A 19,980-nucleotide genomic window follows, 5' to 3' on the forward strand; every position below is an offset into this window, starting at 1 on the left:
ATACAGAGAAGGTAAGATGGCTGCTACGGGGTGGATGGAGCATTGGCTGCTGAGGCTTCTGAAGCTGATGGAGCACTTCTGCTGCAGACTGACAGCCTTGGGATGGGGATTTCATTCCATCTTAATCCTAGCTATTATGGGAGAAACATCACATACCTGGGCTCTGAGCTGGGGTCAGGATTTGGCCAAAGACCAGACACAGAAATGTCAATGTGAAATCAGTGCTGTTAAAGAGATATACCTTCTATTTCAGCTGTGAGCAGACTCACTGATCTAGAAGGACTTGATGGACACAGCTACTTGAGTGTAGAGTGTTGATGTATGGTGTGTGTGTGGGGGGGGATTGTTTCCTGTTTTATTTTGTTCTATATTGCCAAGTCTGGTTAGTCTAGGGATGAATTATAGCTTTGTAACTCTTTATTCAGAGATACAGGAGTTGAAGCAACTTAAATCTACAAAACTCTATTCCAGAAGCACTTACTGTGTGCATAAATCAAATTTTCCCTTCATTAAAAAGATATGTTTATATGCCTTCCATATAAAAGCTTCTTTTAAATGTACACTTTAATGCAGGACTCTGAGAGGAATTCAGCTATTAATAAAAACAAGAAGGATTTTATTATAAAAATCATACAAAGTGAACCTCAATCTCTAATAACTAATACCTCTTGGCTAATTACCGTTATGTGTTGTAATTATGTAAAATAAGTCTCCTACTTTTAAGTGCCTTTAGTTATAAGTAACTGTATGTAAAGATTCATGAAAATTTAGATAATTGTGGATACATAATCATGAAAAATGTAGAGATTAACTTTAATTTTAAATAAACTTCATGTTCAAGGAAGCAGCTACTGGTGAAAAATATTTGCCCTATAAAACCAATGGTAATTGCATCCGATGAAGTGAGCTGTAGCTCACGAAAGCTTATGCTCAAATAAATTGGTTAGTCTCTAAGGTGCCACAAGTACTCCTTTTCTTAATGGTAACTAGAAATACCTTCAGAGAGATTGTTTTTGACCTATATCTGGATACAACCAGATTTTTAAAACTTGTGACATTTCCTGACCCACTGTTTTCAGACTGATGTTCATATATTTTTAATAAACATCTAAACTCATGGGTGTACTTCTGAACCAAATTTGAACTCCAAGATTCACCCACCACTATGGATGGTCATGGACTATGTGTGAAGGATTTGTCATCATAACCTCCCAACTGCATTCAGAATTGAGGCCAACAGGTTCTTATCTACCTGCCTATGGATCTCTGTCATTCAGCTGAAAGGGTGTTAGTCTAGATGCAGTGTATCCTATATACTTAAATTTGGAACAGAATGTTTCCTTTTGTACATGTGGATTGTCCCTAATGACATTTAATAACATGTAATATACATACAACATTTCTGGAGATGAAAACTGAAAGTTTTCAACCACAGTTTGAGTTTGTGGGTTTTTCAGTAATCAGTGAGAGTGTGATCCAAGTCAATGGAAAGACTCCTGTTGACTTTAGTGGGATTTGGATCAAACCCTAAGATCTGTTGTGTCTTATATTAATACTAGAACCCTTCTGAATGTATAGACTACTTCTAATGCAAATGCATTTTATAGAGTATAAAGCCAAAAGGCACCATTATCTAGTCTGACCTCATGCAGAGCACAGGATGCCATAGGATTTCCATGAATTAACTCAAGTTTGAATTCGAGAAACACCTCCCAAACATCATTAATTCTTCTTTTAAAAAAAAAACTGTTGTGAAGTGAATGGCTGGGTCATGGGGTGTCCGTCCGACACTTGCCCTGAAGGGATTAATGGAGGCCAGGTGGAGGAAAAGGCTCAGGGGAAAAGCAGCAAGGAATAGGAGTACAGACCTTGGCTGCTGATTAGAGGGCCCTGAGCTGAAATCCAGAGTAGAGAGTGGGCCCATGTTCCCCTATCATCTGCTGAGGAAGTGGCACTGTCTGGGCAGTGAATGAGAAGACTGTCTGAACCCATTTCTTAGGAGAGACTTTGGTACCCCAGAAGGGGCAACACGGATAGTGACCTGGCCAGAGGGCCAAGTCACGGAGAGGAGGCTGCAGCTTCCAGAGCAGGAGAGGGGCCCCAGAACAAGAAAGAGGACAATGGGAAGGAGATACCCATGAGGAAAGGCATGAGACCTGGAAGAGAACTATTCCCCAGAGTGACCAGGAGCAGATACCACTTGCGGTGAATGGATCCTGTGACAGGCAGGAACATCCAGCTTTCCTTATGTGTTAGCAATGGAGTCAGTCAGCATTGCTTCAATTGCATTTAAGTGAAATTTTCAGCATGGGGCAGAAATGCCTTTATAGGAATATACAGAAGGCCTTTATGCTTCCATGCTCAAAATTCCAAGCATGCTGTAAACTGCAGTGAGCGGTAGGGCCAAAGCCAGAAGGATTCACTTTTTTAGTGTAAGTTTACTTCTGACATTTAAGCTTTGTTTAAAAAAAAAGCAAAAGTGTGTGTGGAGGTGGGTGGGAAGATTAGCTGAAATGAACATTGCAAAGCAGCAGCACCCAAATGTAAATAGACCGTTAGCAAGAGCAAGCAAATTAGACAAAGGAAATACTGCAAATAGTTATGCATGTGCTCAACTTTATGCACGTGAATAATTGCATGATGTTCCATGAGATGTGTGTGAATAGTGTTAAGCATGTACCTAAGTGTTTATTGGACTGTGGTCTTCAAGAGGAAAAAGACTGACACTATAATCCTTAAAAAGAAAAGGAGGACTTGTGGCACCTTAGAGACTAACAAATTTATTTGAGCATAAGCTTTCGTGAGCAACAGCTGCATCCGATGAAGTGAGCTGTAGCTCACGAAAGCTTATGCTCAAATAAATTGGTTAGTCTCTGAGGTGACACAAGTCCTCCTGTTCTTTTTGCGGATACAGACTAACACGGCTGCTACTCTGAAACCTGTCATTATAATCCCCGTGTATGAGAACCACATGTATGGGGCTCTGTCACCTTAGAGGGGGCAGGGAAAAGGTAGAGCTTGGAGCCATGCTGCCAGGGTTTGATAGCCCAAAGGGAACTGGGGGATTCAGGATTCATGGGAAAGGTTTTCAGGACCTGCCTCCAGGGTTTCACAAAGCCTTCCACTGTGAGGAGAGCATTCTTAAAATGCTGGGAACATTCTTAAGATGTGGGAACTAAAGCGTTCTGTTTCTCCAGAGAGTGCAGAACAGGCAATGGCGCTATACCCTCAACATACAGACTCCTGAGCACACTTCCAGGGGCAATGGGATAGTTCACTCCAGTGCCTGTTCAGTACTAAGAACTGCCAATAAAGTTGCCAATTTTGATAGTGTCTTTTTGTTCCCCATGCATCTGTTCGTAGGAACTAGACTTGGGTCACAAGCTCATTTCCCATAGGCCACAAAACAGCTGCAACTTTGTCACCACGCACCTGGCTTCAGATTTAAACTAGGCACTTAGAACTGAAAGGGCCACATGAGGTGTGGAGCTAAGTGAGAGAGAAAAGCCCCCAAAAGTGCGTAGGAATATTTCAAGAAAGTCTTGCTGCAAATGAATGTGACTAAAATTTGAACTGTGTGGCTTGCATGTGACAGAAGCTGTACAGTCTCTCTAGGGAGTGGGTGCCAGCAGCATTAATTCTACTTCAGAGTTTCTATTTAACACCTTTAGAAAGAAACTCTGAAGTAGAATTAATGTTGGTCTCACAGGTGATAAAGCGTTATCCTTTTACAGGTAGAGTGTAAATGTTGCAGTGGATGGAAACTCCAGGAAGGGCCAAGTCAAACCTAGAATAGAGTTTTGGATACCTCAAATACCTCAGGGCCCACTTTCACCTATGCAATGCTTCTGTTGATCCTTGTTAAAAAAGAAGCTTTCCGTGGGTAAAAGTCTGTCTTTCTTGGAGTTGTAATCTCTGGAAATTCCAAATACAGAATTTTAGCAGTTCTATTTGACTAAATTATTCACCTTAAAGTATTACATTAATAATGAAAAATGCTCAGCCCAAATAATCCAATGTTCCACTAATTTCAGCCACCAATCTCAGTTATTTTCTGTTATATAACAATTGGCAGTGCTCGTATCTTGACTTAATTAGCTTCAATTTCTAATGCTAAAACCCTGCATTAGATTTAAAAGTGAACCACATGCTTTCTGACATTTTTCCTGTAAATAAGATGATTCTGTTGTGAAAGGTTCATATTCAAATGCACACTTTTGATGACTATGAAATTTATGTGTAATCAAGACTGTAAATCTGTCATTCTGACAAACATGTTGTGTTTGGCACCACACTTAGAACAAGGGCAGCACATAAGAGTGGAGGGCTTGAAGATCTTAACTTTTCTTCTTTTTAAGATGTCTCTCTAGGGTGGGAAGGGACTGGCGATCTCAGGAGAGTTAGCCCTACATCTGCAGATCACTTGTTTGAATTTGTTAGAGGTGCAGTAAAAACTGACTAAAGTAATCGCCATCTGTTGGGTGTTTTCCCTGTGTGAAAAGAGTGATGACACTAGCATGGTTCCTGGAGACTAAGGATCCATATCTCCAAAGTCACCACTAAAACTGGCACAAATAAACAACCTTGTCTCAGCAGAGCAGTCTAGAATTAGAGTTGGGCTAGTAGTGCAAAAAAAGTATCAGAGTGAAATCTTGTTCCAGGAGTTCTGGGGCTGAATGAGACCCAGGGAATGACACAGTCAGATGCTAAGAGAGAATGGGGTAACAGTTGTGGAGGGGTCTGGAAAAACCTCAGACGCTGTTCTTCTTAGGGCCTGGGCTCAGTAGCTTTGTAGCATAGGGTGAAGCAGAGCTCCCCTCTCTCAACCAGCCAAGGCAAGTTCTGTAGCAGAGGGCAGGACGTAATCTTCCTCTTCCTTCATTATGGAGAGAGAGACTGGAAGAAACTGGAGGAGCTTTGAAAACTTCCACCCCTGCAGAAATGCTGGGGGGTGAGCAGGGGGAAAGAAAGGAATAAGTTCTTGTTTGTTTGAGAGACTTTGCAGCCAGTTTCATTGCAGCCAGGTGGGAGCAATTTAAAGGGCCTTCTGGGAGAAGCCCGCTCAGGAACCTTACTTGCTACATGACTTCAATGAGATATTTACTTGCAGTGGTGTGATAGCTCTTGGTCCCAGGATATTAGAGAGACAAGGTGGGTGAGGTAATATCTTTTATTGACCAACTTCGGTTGGTGAGGGAGACAAGCTTATGATCTTACACAGAGCTTGTCTCTCTCACTAACAGAAGTTTGGTCCAACAGATGATACCTCACCCACCTTGTGTGTCTCTTATCTAGCAGCAGTCATTCTCAGTGTGTGATAAGCAAACTCCAAACAGGGTGCCGCATCTGTTAAACAAAGAAGATGATTTGGGGGCTCACACTGTATGTTTGAGACTATTTGTTTGTCTCCGAGGTATGCAGTTATTTTCTTTATTAAATGTCTTTTTAAGATAAACTGATTCCGTATATATCATGGCAGCAATGGCCATCAAATCAGGAAACAGAAACAATACCCATCTGACTTTGGAACCCCAAATAGTGAGTACCAACCAAATAAATACTTCACGGGGGTGAGAGCAACTCATAAACTGAAAGCTGTTTTCATTAAGTGTGTGGAACAGCTGCAAATAACAACCAGTCTGTAAAATTTCATAGCTTTTTCACATAGGTTAAAAGTGATTCTGGCTCAGGTTATGATATCCTAACTCATGTTGAACAGTGCCTCCTTTTCAATTCCACTCATGAAGTAAGGCACTACTTCAATGTGAGTAGGGAAATTGCAATCTTCTTGGAATTGCTTTCCACAAATAGCTCATTCAATCAGCTGTACTAGAACTGAATGGGCATGAAGACCGCACTGCCCTCTCATCCTTAGCAGTGGTGTCTCCAGAACATCACTGGCAAGACAGCATTTGGGACCTTGTAAAACACAGGCAATAACAATAACTGCTCTGCAGATAGAGGCTTAGCTTCTCCAGGGCTGTGAAGCTGGCATCTTTTTTTTTTTCCTCAGCTCTAAACTTACTTGGAGAAAAAGTGTCACTTAGGGAATTTTCAAAGTAGCTCACAAATGCTTCTGACACAAATTCAGCAAATTTGCGGATGATACTAAACTGGGAGGAGTGGTAGATACGCTGGAGGGGAGGGATAGGATACAGAAGGACCTAGACAAATTGGAGGATTGGGCCAAAAGAAATCTGATGAGGTTCAATAAGGATAAGTGCAGGGTCCTGCACTTAGGATGGAAGAATCCAATGCACCGCTACAGACTAGGGGCCGAATGGCTAGGCAGCAGTTCTGCGGAAAAGGACCTAGGGGTGACAGTGGATGAGAAGCTGGATATGAGTCAGCAGTGTGCCCTTGTTGCCAAGAAGGCCAATGGCATTTTGGGATGTATAAGTAGGGGCATAGCCAGCAGATCGAGGGACGTGATCGTTCCCCTCTATTCGCCATTGGTGAGGCCTCATCTGGAGTACTGTGTCCAGTTTTGGGCCCCACACTACAAGAAGGATGTGGATAAATTGGAGAGGGTCCAGCGAAGGGCAACAAAAATGATTAGGGGTCTAGAACACATGACTTATGAGGAGAGGCTGAGGGAGCTGGGATTGTTTAGCCTGCAGAAGAGAAGAATGAGGGGGGATTTGACAGCTGCTTTCAACTACCTGAAAGGGGGTTCCAAAGAGGATGGCTCTAGACTGTTCTCAATGGTAGCAGATGACAGAACGAGGAGTAATGGTCTCAAGTTGCAGTGGGGGAGGTTTAGATTGGATATTAGGAAAAACTTTTTCACTAAGAGGGTGGTGAAACACTGGAATGCGTTACCTAGGGAGGTGGTAGAATCTCCTTCCTTAGAGGTTTTTAAGGTCAGGCTTGACAAAGCCCTGGCTGGGATGATTTAACTGGGAATTGGTCCTGCTTCGAGCAGGGGGTTGGACTAGATGACCTTCAGGGGTCCCTTCCAACCCTGATATTCTATGATTCTATGATTCTATGAAATATCATGAAAGGTTTGTACATTACTATCCTCTCTTACACATCCCTTTAAAAAGGCAGCATTTGCCATTCACAATGAAGGAAGTATCTGGAATGACTTTTCATTGATACATTCCAAATCTATGTCCTTGCAGAAGCAAGCTCTCGTCCATGTAAGTGGGAGTTTTGCCTGCTCAGGAATAAAAGGATCAGGCCCATAGCTAGATATGGGATAGATAGCACAAGAGATGGGGGCCAAGCCTGAACATCTAAGTTAGGCCTCTTCTGACTTTATACCTATCCTTAAGATCTGGTTCATACCTGGCACAGGATGGTAAGAATTTCTTCAAAACACCAAGTCATTTGAGATATCCACCATTCAAGATGGCTGAATTGGACCCATACCTTTGCTCTTGCTCAGCTTTTAACTCAAACTAACCCAGAGCTGAACATTATACCTCTGACCCACTTCTAGTAGGGAATGGTATTACAGCCTTAGATTTTAGTTAGATTGTACTATGAGACGTACACTCTTGTTCTCCAGATTAAACTCCTCAGAACCTTGGGAGTGTTCAATGAATGCTAGATAAGGCAAATAGTTTATCAGCAATTGCTATGTGTTGACTGTAGGCATTGTCCTTGAAATATAAAGTCCTTTCTGTAAGTGGTACTGTCAAGTATGAGATATGAGTTGGTGTTGGGATGTAATGGCCTCCCAGAGACAGCAGTTAAGGGAAAGAGATTCCAGCATGGTGGATTGAAGCTTTGTGGAGGTACTACAGGTATTTGGCAGATAGTTGCTGCACATTTCTAATTTCTGCCTATTAATAAAGGCAAAATCCAGACTCACCTATGGAACCAGTGATTATAAGTGTTGGTGCTTCTTGAACTCTCTGGCAGTTTCCTGTTTGCTACACGCCTCTTACTTCAAAAAATGTAGGTCAAATAGCCACTCAGTTTTTTTCCAGTGGATTAAATTGGGTCATATTCCTAGGAGAAGTGGGTCACTTTTCCCTATACATAAATAGTTCATGGCTGCTAATCTCTAGTTCAAAGGCTCTATTGTTTGCCGTCAAAACTGCATAATTCTTTACCTTAGCCAGGAGGCAGGGATTTTTCCAAAGAGCAGTGTTTAGACTGACGCACAAGAGACATGACAACTGGGTACATTAATGGCGCTACTTGGAGTTATGTTAGTGCAAGTGGTACACACAACAGTTGTACTTGTGTTTTCTAATATTGTAGTGAAGCTTTTCCCTTCTTACAGCTCCCCTCCCAACACAGACAGGGCCAAATCGTCAGCTGTTATAAATCAACATAGCTCCATTGAATTCACTAGAGCTGTTCTGATTTACAGGAGCTGAGGGTCTGGCTGACAGAACATCAAAGTGCTGCGCATACATCTAGTTGAGACTTGTGCTGACTTTCCTTGTCTACCATATTGCAAAGGGTCCATTCATTCCGATCTGAGTGAAAGAAAAGACATTGAAGAGGAAGACATTACTCAGACTCTCCCTGTTGTGGCAGAGTAAGAGGTTGGCGGGTTCTTTATCAGGAGTGTGGCTCAGCCTTGGCTGTGAAGGATCAGCTCTCCCAGATGCTGATCCTATTTAGGTGGGGATCAGATGACTCAATTCAATTTTCACATTCAGCTGGGGAAGAGTTTGGTGATTTCCGTAAAGGGATGGCAGAGGACAACTGCAGGGTGGAGGTTAGTTGTCTCCTGTGATTTGCCCTGAAGAAAAAGAGGGAGAAGGAAACTCCTGTGGCAAGTCTGAGGAAGAGCCAACCCGCAGGCAGATGGAAGTAGATTGGGTATAACGAGCCAGACAACGAGAAGGACTGCAGGAAAGAAGCGCAGGGGGTCAGTAGCTCTAGTAGTAACCAGACTTTCAGGGAAAAGTCTCAGATCAATACCCTATTTGGGTATGCAAATCATGATAACATTGGACTTGTGTTCTCAAAGCACTGATATATTACATATCAGATTTTGGGATGATATAAATGAGTCATGGAAACTGGATCTCATCCTAAAACTATGGTGACTCAAAATTCTTCTATCTGAAAAATCCTGTTATGTTGTGAAGGGAAAGTTCACTTCCAAAGAGAACTTTCATGGCAAAAGAAGGGAGTTGCCCAAAGCAGGAGGCTATAATTAGTTTCCTTTTGGAAGTCCAAGGTATGTGTACTAGAGCACTAAGTGTGCTATGTGAATTATATCTCTCTTAACCAATAACTAGCAAATTGAGAGAGCAGTGATGAGGAGGATGTAGAACTTTGAATTGGATGTATGTCAATACTAGAGGAGAAAGTAACAGTACTCAGTGTAAGAGATCAAATGCTCCCCAGAACTTTCTTTGCAGTGAGGACTTACCAAAACACTAAATATTTGGGGGAGAGGAGGAAGGAGGAGAGTCAAGTGTTGAACCTGTCTTCAAAACTGAGAGAAGCCTGGGGCACAAGAAGGATCATTTAGTTACTGGTGATAAGAGAAGGGAGGCAGTAGATAGTGAATGAGAAGCTCAGTTTTGGGACTTCAGAAAGGAGACTGGGCAGAGAGGTGAAAACAGGTGATTCTACGTAAAGGGCACAGTTGCAACCTCATCTTCTCCCTTGGTTTCAAAGCGAGAACAGAGGTAAAGGGGACCAAGGGTAGAAGCCACAGGGAGGGGCAGGAGATGTTGCTGAAAAAGTAATAAAGGAAGAGGAGAGCCAAGAAATCAGAATAGTAGATCAGAATAAACATATTAAAGAGAGAGAGCGCAAAAAAATATCCAAAAGGCACAGGAAAAGAGAAGACCGTGAGGGACAAGAATGTGGTGGGTAGTCTGAGAAACGTGGGAGTAGATATGGGAGTGTTTCTGTAGCTGCTGAGGAAGATTAAATGTGACTCCATTCTTGCTTCTGAACACACAGCACATTATGTTAAGTCATTGAAGCTTTGACAAAAGGTTATAGAACTTTTGATGAAGTTAGGGCCCCTATCAGCTGTTTATAAACGCTCTCCATGTTGACTAAGCTTACTATTAAACTGAGCCACATATAATACTGTATCTCTTTAGCAGGGTGCCATAAAAACCCATTTTAATAGCACTTTTAGTCAATAGTCTTATCATGCTTTTACCAACAATTTGATGGATATAAGCAACATCTCTAGCCTGGAATTGCACCCACCACTTGAAAAGCTTCATAAATCATCAACTTTTACAACTTCTTGATTACCTCCTAATGTTCATACAAAACAAGGATAAAAACAAAAATCACCCTCTGATGAAAGCATGCTGAGCACTTGAAAAACTTTTATTAAATGATATCCAGTTAGCAACACCCTGTTGGGCCATCGCTGTGTACTGATGATTGTGGAGTGCTTTTTCACATAAACTGAATAAATCTCATAAATTGTTGATGGAGATGCTTTGGAGTATCAGCTATTGACCAACTTTACCCCAGCAACAGAAGAGAATTGATTTAATTTTTCTCTTCTAAGAAATTTTATCCTTGGGCTGCAGCTCAGTGATTTTACAGCAAACAGATCCTGTACACTTCTAGGAGCTGTAGACAGTGTGTGCTGTTAGTTCCTGAAAGAACTGGATTTTTGTTATCTGAAACATAGAAGCTTGCCTGAAATACTGGTGGGGCAGGATGTATAACATGCATTCACCTTCTCTGGTATTAGAGGTAGGTCGGTAGATGGATTAAAGCTCAAATCCATATCCCAGTAGCCAGGCCAGGTTTTAGGCAGATGGGTGGAGTGTGGCTCTGCAGCAAACTCTTAAGTGAGTTCCTACCCCTGTCATGACAACACCGACCCTTACATGTTCTCTTCCATCCCCACACCCTGTGGGTCATCATGGAAAGCTGAGGAACCATGCCGTGCCAACTGAATATGTCCTCCTCCCCCAACTCCTCCCCACATGCATCTGCTCTCTCTTGAAACAAGTTGGAATGCTGTTCCACTAGTGTTGTGGTTGCCCTGCACAACTTCTGCACAATATTAGCTGGCTAGTTTTAGTTCCAGTTCTCAGCATTTTGTGAGCTTGCACAATGTATATGAAATGACTTTGTTCGCCCAATGATTTTAGTGAATCAAAAATTTATCTGAATTTTTATAGTTCATAATAGGTCTCAAAAGAGTCAGATGTTTTTTGCCACTTGTAGATAACTGCTGTATATGACCGACTCAAATGCCTGTAGGAGCTGTTGCAAACGATTGTCACCTCTCAGACCTCCATCATGTTGCGTTAAGATACTCTACCACGATTCTAAAAAGAAAATCCACTGTATTGAAAAATAGTTAAAGCTAGGATTAGATAAATAAACAAGTGGGTAAATTCAAATACAGTGCTCAGCCTTACATTTTCCAATGTTGCTGGATTTCTTCTCAGGCTGGGGGCTACACTGATCACCGGTTTTGAGAGAGATTTTACCCTTAAGGCAAACTGCTATGGATTTTTTTCCACTTCCACCCAGTATCCAGGGCATCTGGTTTGAGGGTTTAAGTTATAACTGTCATGACTCTGGGTTAGAAAAGGTCCAGTTGAGGTTGCTTGGGTGTTAGTGTTGGGCACAGCCTCGCATGGTAACTAGGTATGCCTCTGTGTCTGCTTCATCTCATCTCTCCTGTGTTGGCATGGAAGAGGGGAGCAGGTTGGGACTCTGACTTCTGGACGTGAGGGTGTAGAGGGAGCATGGTTTTCATAATCACCCTCAGGTTTATAGTAAATAGAGCTATTAGTGCCCACTGAGACCCACACTGAAACAACCCTGCTAAGTAGTTTGGGGTTGTTCCCCCACTTAGGTAATAGTCTTTAAATAGAGTGGTGGCCTTCATATTTAACTATCTGTATCTCATTATTTTCCTTTCCACATCAAAAAACTTCTGGTTTCATCAATGTGATATTGTTATGAGCTGGTTAAACCTTATTATAAGTTGAGCTTTTAAAGCCTTGTTGAATCATGGAATCATAGAATATCAGGGTTGGAAGGGACCTCAGGAGGTCATCTAGTCCAACCCCCTGCTCAAAGCAGGACCGATCCCCGACTAAATCATCCCAGCCAGGGCTTTGTCAAGCCTGATCTTAAAAACTTCTAGGAAAGGAGATTCCACCACCTCCCTAGGTAACGCATTCCAGTGTTTCACCACCCTTATAGTGAAAAAGTTTTTCCTAATATCCAACCTAAATCTCCCCCACTGCAACTTGAGACCATTACTCCTTGTTCTGTCATCTGCTACCACTGAGAACAGTCTAGAGCCATCCTCTTTGGAACCCCCTTTCAGGTAGTTGAAAGCAGCTATCAAATCCCCCCTCATTCTTCTCTTCTGAACTGATGTGTGAATGCATCCTTCACTTTAAATGTATGAGACAGCTACGGGGCCACACCTAAAACAAGGCATAACACATTCTGCCCAGAAACTAGCATACCTGGGTGGAGGGTTCCACTGGGTACCGTTGTGACCAGGTGTCTGTCTATGTGGAAAGAGACACACTTGGAGGCAACAAAGGACAGAGACACAGCAAGAAAGCCAAGCAGGAGCCTGTCAGCATGATATGGCACTGGAAGAAGCAGAGAAAGAGCTTTGTTGCTGGCTGAAAGATGTTTGCGCCTGCAAGCAAAGAAACTGTTTTTGTTCTTGGATCACCCTGTGTTTTGAGAAGCAGGACTTTGTACATTCCTTGTAAATAAACAAGACTGCATCAAAGAAAATACCAGATGCCATCATCAGCTTCTACTCCCAACTGGAAGAACTTACAAGGCCTCGAACTTTGATTAGTTGCTTGGGCCAAAAATGGGTAATGCTACAAACTTGGTAAAGGTCTCTGGCTGCATTCCTTTCATGTAGCTTTATAGTTTTCTCAACCAAGGCAAGCTAAGAAAACAGAATAGCTCTTTTTATTCCCCAAGATTTCCCTGTTCATGGGAGTAACCCAGCACCTGGTCAGCTATTAGCTGGCATTATCATCCTGAACTGGCTCTGAGTCCTAGTTAGGAATCCTCTCCTCCACTCAGAAAATAAACGGGATGGTTCAGTAGAGCCTTTCTTCAGGGGCATGATTGGGGAAGGTTATGGCAGGGCTTCAGCATCTCCTTCAGGAACCCTGAACAGCCTGTGTGTCCTGTCACAAACCCTGTTGTCTTCAAAACATTCCTCTAGTTACACCTGGGCTGCCTTGATATTGTGACTGGATTTGCACAGAAGTAACTGATTGTAACTTAGTAAATACTTTAGCTGATGGACAAGGAGGAAAAGCATCTCATCTAGCTGTACTAGAGGAAAATAAAATGAGCAGATCCAACTCTGGATATGTTCAGGGAGCAGATCCGTCTCAAAAAGTGCCATTTTCAGAGTAAAACTGCATTTTTAAGGAGAGCCTGGCAGCTCATAAACAGCTGCAGAAAATCACCTTTTTCTGAAACTGCTGAAGGACCAGAGAGTACTGTTGCCAGAGAAATGTTGGAAGGTGCCTTTTCCTTTCTCTCTCAATTTTGAGGGTGAACTGATTTTATTGAGATTTATTTTCGTTTCTTTAAAAGTAATACTGTCTCTCTCGGAGGCCTGTATTTCTTCAGACTCATGTCTCATGACTGTCTGTTCTTTGTTATCATTAGAGAGCCCACAATATCAGGTTACCAGTAGGATCACAGTAAGGGGAAAACAAGTTGTCCTAGTTACAGGTTTAACTGGAAGCCCAGGACTGCAGGGAAAGCACAAATGAATCTGCTGCATTCAGCCCCTTTACTGCTTGCCACAAAACCATTGTCTTTCTGTCGCTTCTTATGGGCCTGCTACTGCTTCCATCACGTTGAAGAGAAATGAACAGTTCCCCTCCAGATGGGAGAAACAGAAAGGGGCAACTTTCATGATTTGAAACATAGGGAGTACATGATGGCATCAGGGCATCACTATATAGCTTGTGCTAGCTGCACTGTGAACCCAAACCCCACTGCTGGCCAGAATCTTACCTCTTCAATTTATCTGTAAAGTGCCCACTTAGGATGATATTGTATTCACAAGACTATAAATACAGCTCTGCTCAGAAAAGATGGGAGCCCAGAGGTGGTTAATTTTAGCATACCTCAAAGTGTGGATGGAAAAAAAACCCCAAGTTTTCAATTAGCCAGCCCTCTGCCCCCTTCTAACTTCAGTAATTTCCAGCTGTTTATATCCATCTTGTTAGCTCAAGCTGGTGATCGTAACTGAAAAGATGGTCTTTATTGATTATATCTGCCATATCTAATTAAACAGTTTATTGGTTTTAGTTAAAAAGGGGATTCTGCTTCCTTACCATGGCCACATTCAAAACTAATTTAAAGGCATCATTAGTTCAATAGCCTTTCGTGGGAGTGAGAGGGAGGGAGAAAGTGAAATAGAACTCTTTTTTTTTAAAAAAAAATACAATTTAGGATGTGTCTATGCTACAATAAGAGGTGGGATTCCAGCTCAGGTTGGCAGAGCCATGCAAGGAGTCTAAATATTAAGATGGGTGAACATGAGTGCCTGCTATTAAATGAGAATATTGATATAATAGGCATCACAAACTTGATGATAACCAATCATACACAGTAATACCAGGGTACAAAATATTGAGGAATGACAGAGTAGGTCACACTGATGGGGGAGTGGCACTATATATGAAAGAAAACATAGTCAAACATATTAAAAATCTTAAATAAATTAAATATTATCATAGAATCTCTCTGGATAAATATTCCATGCTTGAATAATCAGAGAATTGCAGTACAAATATACTATTGACTATCTGACCAGAATGGTGAAATTCTCAGGGAGATTAGAGAGGCTCCAAAAACAGAAAATCCAATAACAGTGGGGGCTTTCAACTATCCCCGTATTGAGTGGGAACATATCACCTTAGGGCATGATGCAGAAAGAAAATTTCTAGACACCATTAATAACTGCAGCTTGGAGCAGCTAGCCATGGAAACCACCAGGGGAGAGGCAATTCTTGATTTAGTCCTAAATGGAGCACAGAATCTGGACCAAGCGGGGAATATAGCTGAACCACTCAGTAATAGCGACCATGATGTAATTAACATCCTTGTAGGGGGGAAAATACCAAAGAAGCCCACTACAGTAGCATTTAACTTTAAAAATAGGAACTACACCAAAATGAGGAGGCTAGTAAAATGGAAATTAAAAGAATCAGTTACAAAAGTGAAATGCTTGCAAACCTCACAAAAACTTTTTAAAAACACTATAATAGAGGCTCAAACTAAATATATGCCCACTTAAAAAAATAAAAATAAGAAACAGTAAGAGGACCAAAACAAGGCCACCATGGCTAAACAGAGTAAATGAAGAGATTAGAGACAAAAAGACATTTTTTTTTTAAATGGAAATCAAATTGTAGAGAGGAAAACAGAAATGAGCCTAAACTCTGGCAAGTTGAATGTAAAAGTATAATTAGGCAGGCCAAAAAAAGAATTTAAAGTGTAATTAGCAAAAGACACTAAAACTACCCAAAAATTTAAGTACATCAGAAGCAGGATATCTGCTAAACAAACAGTGGGGGCACTGGATGATCGAGGTGCTAAAGGAGCTGTTGCAGAGAAGCTAAACAAATTCTTTGTCCGTCTTCACTGCAGTGGGTATAAGGGAGATTCCCACACCTCAGCCATTCTTTTCAGGTGACAGATCTGAGGAACTGTTCCAGGTTGAGGTCAATAGAGGAGGTTTTGGAACAAATTAATAAATTAAACAGCAATTACAGGCTGGTAAGCATAACTTGAGAACCAGGCACATTGGCTCAAACTATAGGAAAGAACAGAATTATCAGACACATAGGTGAACATGATATGTTGGAAAAGTCAACATGGCTTTTGTCAAGGGAAATCATGCTTCACCAATGTATTAAAATTCTTTGAGGGGGTAAACAAGCATATGGACAAGGGTGATCCAGTTGATATAGTGTATTTGAACTTTCAGAGAGCCTTTCACAAAGTACCTTGGTGCCAGGTACCTTCCCCGTAACCTGAAGTCTTTAAACCATGATTTGAGGACTTCAGTAACTCAACCAGAGGTTGGGGTCTATTACAGAAGTGGGTGGGTAAGGTTCTATGGCCTGCAATGTGTCGGAGGTCAGACTAGATGATCACGATGGTCCCGTATGACCTTACAAATCTATTAGTCTTGCCAAAGGCTCTTAAGAAAAGTAAGCAGTCATGGGATGAGAGGGAAGGTCATGAATCAGTAACTGGTTAAAAGATAGGAAACAAAGGGTAGAAATAAATGGTCAGTTTTCACAGTGGAGACAGGTAAACAGTGGAGTCCCTCAAGGATCTGTAGTAGACCTGTGCTGGTCAAAATATTAATAAATGACCTAGAAAGGGGGATAAACAGTGAGGTGGCAAACTTTGTGGACAGTACAAATTATTCAGGATATTTTAGACCAAAGCTGACTGCAAAATGAATTTGAAGATTGATAAAAGTAAAGTAACGCACATTGGAATACATAATCCCAACTATACATACAAAATGATGGGGTCTAAATTAGCTGTTACCATTCAAGAAAGATCTTGGAGTCATCATGGATAGTACTCTGAAACCATCTGCTCAATGTGGAGCAGCAGTCAAAAAAGCTAACAGTGTTAGGAACCATAAGGAAATGCACAGATAAGACAGAAAATATCATAATGCCACCACATAAATCCATGGTGCACCCACATCTTGGATATGCATGCAGTTCTGGTTGCCCCCTCTCAAAAAAAGGTATATTAGAATTGGAAAATGTACAAAAAAGGGCTACCAAAATTATTAGGGGTATGGAACAGCTGTCATAAAATGAGAGATTAAAAAGATTGGTCTATTTATCTTAGAAAAGAGACAACTAAGGGAGGAGATGATAGTCTATAAAAACATGAGTGGTGTGGAGAAAGTATTATTTACCCCTTCACATAACACAAGAACCAGGGGTCACCCAATGACATTAATAGGCAGCAGGTTTGAGGAAGTACTACTTTACACAACACACACTCAACCTGTGGAACTCATTGGCAGGGGATGTTGTGAAGGCTAAAAGTATAATCTGGGTTCAAAAAAGTTCATGGGGGATAGGTCTATCAATGGCTATTAATCAAGATGGTCAAGGGCACAACCCCATGCTCTGGGTGTCTCTAAGCCTCTGATTGCTAGAAGCTGGGATGGGCAACAGGGGATGGATCACTCGACAATTGTCCCATTCTGTTAATTCCCTCTAAATCATCTGGCTCCAACCATTGCCAGAAGACAGGAATCTGGGCTAGACAGACCATTGATCTGACACAATATGGTTGCTCTTATATAGCTTTAACCTAGCTAGCATGGCTAAAAATAGCAGCAAGGATGTGGCTTCAGTACAAAATGTACAAGCTTGCTCAGAATTCTGGGTATATACTTGCATCACTAGTGTGTGCTGCTGCTATTTTTAGCTGCTCTAGCTAGATTAAAGATAACATAGGTATGCCTACCCAAGCTGCAGTCACACCTCCAACTGCAGCGGAGACATACCCTGAGTGTGAATGGGCAAGATTTTCTCAAGGTGAAGTGTTAGATGCTGAGTGCTTTTTGAAAATATGGTCATTCCATTTATGTGCCGAAATGGGAACTGAACTCTTTTGAAAACCTAACCATACACCCTGATATAACGCGACCTGATATAACACGAATTCGTATATAACACGGTAAAGCAGCGCTCTGGGGGGCAGGGCTGCGCACTTTGGCGGATCAGCATGTCAGTGTGACTGGCTCCGGCACGCTGTGTTAAGGGTGCCGGGCTAGGGACGAGGGGTTGGATAAGGGGCAGAGGGTCTTGGGGGGCGATCAGGGAGCAGGGCAGGTTGGATGGTTCGGAGGTTCTGGGGGCGGGCAGTCAGGGGATGGGGAACGGGGGCATTGGATAGGGCGTGGGAGTCCCGGGGGGGGGCCTGTCAGGGGGCGGGGGTGTAGATAGGGGTCGTGGCAGTCAGGGGACTGTGAACAGGGGGGTTGCTTAGGGGCTGGGATCCTGGGGGTGATTAGGGATGGGGGGAGTCTCTGGAAGGGGCGATCAGAGGACAAGGAGCAGGGGGGCTTAGATGGGGGTGGAGTCTTGGGAGGGGTGGTTGGGGCGGGGGGGTCTCTGGAAGGGGTTGTCACGGGACAAGGTGCAGGGGGGTTGGATAGGTCAGGTGTTCTGAGGAGGTCAGTCAGGGGTCAGGAAGTGACTGTTAATAACGGAAATGTTCGAGGCCAAAGCAAGTTCGATATAACGCAGTTTCACTTACGACACGGTAAGATTTTTTGGCTCCCAAGGACCGTGTTATATCAGGGTAGAGGTGTAGTAGCTTTTACAGATACTTTTCCAAGCTGTAGCCAACCCTGGCAGGCACAAGCCGACTGGTTCTCAACCAGGGGTTCTCAACCAGTGTACCTTTGGGGGCATGCCGAGGTCTTCCAGGAGATACATCAACTCATCTAGATATTTGCCTAGTTTTTCAATAGGCTACAGAAAAAGCACTAGCAAAGTCAGTACAAACTAAAATGTCATACAAACAATGACTTGTTCTATATACTATATCAGCAGTTCTCAAACTGTGGACACGTTCATTTTAATGGGGTTGCCAGGACTAGTATTATACTTGCTGGGACCCAGGAAAGAAAGCAAAGCCCGAGCCCCACCACATGAGGCTGAAGCCAAAGCCAGAGATAAGTGAGGTGAAATTTGGTACCAAGTATCAGAGGGGTAGCTGTGTTAGTCTGTATCCACAGAAACAAGAAGAAATCCGGTTGCACCTTAAAGACTAACAGATTTCTTTGGGCATAAGCTTTCGTGGGTAAAAAACCCACTTCTTCAGATGCATTATGCCCAAATAAATCTGTTAGTCTTTAAGGTGCCACCGGACTCCTCGTGAAATTTGGGGTACCCAACACAAGTCAGACTCCTGAAAGGGGTCCTATAGTCTGGAAAAGTTGAGACCACTGCAGTAGCCAATCCTAATTTATGAAATTATTCCATTGACCCAATCCAGTGATTTTGTTTGAATGCTCATTTTTTGCTCTAATGTTCAGATGTAGTCTGTTAAGGCAAAAGCCATTTCCTATTTTGCTAGTACCAGTTGTTTTGAAATAAATATGTCTGCTTTTCAGAGCAATTTTTCAAAGTTGCCTACAAGTGGTTCTGTACATACACAAATCCCATTGACTGGTGACAGAATTTATGCATGTTCTTCTTTGCAAATGTTTCCTTCTCTCTGCACCTGGGGGGAAAGATTCTTCAAAGGGAAAAAAATATATAAATCAGAAAAGCAATGGACAGCCTCTAACATATTTTGGTGATAAAATGGGAAGATACATTTAGAATCTAGAGACATGATTGTGTCATAGAGTTTGAATCCAGACACCCCCTTTTTCCAGAGTTTGAAAGCATTCAAATCCAAGATTGTGATGTAAACTTCCCCAACTGTCAGGGATTTTAGGATGTGTGGTTTTGTTTTAGGCTTATCCCTGCTGCAGTTCTGTAGTTTTCTGAAGTGGGGAGATGTTTCTGTATGTATTGTTTCTAGTGGGACTTTATCGCTTTATTCTGAAGCTCAGTGACCTTTCACTATTACTCTTTAATGAAGAATATGGTGTTTGTAATGTCACATTTGCCATTTTTCCAAAAATGTTGAGAATTGTAAATTTAGTCACCTTACAAATTTATTACTTCTCAAATTACCCAGACCTAGGCATTTTAGAAAATAAGCTACTTTCCACCCATATTGCATCTACTGACCTGCAAATATACTGTCAAGTGGTTTGAGCTGTTACTCCACTTATCCTTACAGCCAAATGAGAGTGCTAAGGGGAAGCCATTATCTGAAAAGGTGTCAAATCAAAACTGAATAAAAATTGGGCCAGAATTTTATAGGAGAAATCTGACACTTAATAGGATTAACTTCATTTAAGGATCATTTGATACTTGCACCGTAGGCTGACAGTAGGAAATAGACTGACTGCGTTATTTCATTAATTCAAGATATACTAGGTTTTAT

Source organism: Eretmochelys imbricata, chromosome 5 (assembly GCF_965152235.1).
Source record: "Eretmochelys imbricata isolate rEreImb1 chromosome 5, rEreImb1.hap1, whole genome shotgun sequence".
Classification (NCBI taxonomy): domain Eukaryota; kingdom Metazoa; phylum Chordata; order Testudines; family Cheloniidae; genus Eretmochelys; species Eretmochelys imbricata.